The sequence below is a fragment of the Cyprinodon variegatus genome, unplaced genomic scaffold (assembly GCF_000732505.1).
Source record: "Cyprinodon variegatus isolate N-32 unplaced genomic scaffold, C_variegatus-1.0 Scaffold51, whole genome shotgun sequence".
NCBI lineage: Eukaryota > Metazoa > Chordata > Actinopteri > Cyprinodontiformes > Cyprinodontidae > Cyprinodon > Cyprinodon variegatus.
The window spans coordinates 1,475,349-1,476,516 of NW_015150504.1; positions in this window are offsets into that span (position 1 = coordinate 1,475,349).

Sequence of the window (1,168 nt, forward strand, 5' to 3'; positions counted from 1 at the left end):
TTTTTAGGGTCCAAAAAATTGTCTCCATTATCTTGTTTAAAAAAAGAAAAGAAATGGAGAGTATTACAGCTAAAACAGACTAAATAGCGGAGTATACAACCACTGGCTCTGCTATGTTTCATTAGTTCAAAACATTTCTGTATTTTAGGCTGATTGATCTATTGGCTTGATCTGGTGATCCTAACTGGGAGATTTAAATGGTGTGATTGTCATGATCTTGGCACTGATGTCTGGCTTAATTACTCATTTCACTCGCCTGTGGAACACTGCCTGGTTTCTCATCACTGCTCATCTGATCCACCTGCTCCTGCCTCTATTTAGGGTGGTTGCATCCAGCTATCAGGGTCAGATTATTCTGGGTGTCTCGTGCCAGTGGTAGGAGAGTGTTTAGCATACCTTAATGTGTCTGATTTCCTGATCCTGACGTGTTCTGCCTCCCAATCACTGAGCCTGCCTGTTCCCGTCTGATCTCACTGGTGAGAGGAGTTTTAGCTTACCTAAGTATTTCTGATTACCTGATCCTGTTCTGCCTCTCAACCATTGAGTCTGCCTGTTCCTGTTCAGATCCGTTTGTTTGACCTGGCTTCACATTCCTGGTCCTCTGAGCCTGCCTGTTCCTGTTCTGATCTGTTTGCCTTACCTGTCTCTACTGGACTCATGCTTGTTCTTTGGGGCTGCAGCCTCTAGGATACTCTAGGCGGCGCCCGCCGCATCTTGTTGACAGCCAGCTGCTGGATCCTACCTCGTTCTCTGGGCATGGACTGAACTTGTAAACCAGGTTAGTGACTCACGTTTGCTAGTCTGGGGAGTGTTGACCTAATGGTTAGAGCAGTGCACTTGTGCTCTGAGAAGGTTGCAAGTACCCGATTCAATCCCCACAGCCTGCACTCTTGGATTCTGAGCAAAACCCTTAACCTCACACTGCTCCCCGGGCACCAAACAATAGCAGCCCACTGCTCCCCAAGGGGATGGTTCAATGTAGAAAGAGGATTTCCCCAAGGTGGGACAATAAAAGGATTTACATTACATTACTGACTCTGGGCCATCTGTTCTGAATNAAGTCTTCAGAGATTAACTGCGTACTTGTGAGGTAGTTTAGCCATTTGATTCAGGTGTGGGCAAGGACAACAAACAGCTGTTTTGGCTTTCTGAACTCCTGTCTTCCTGA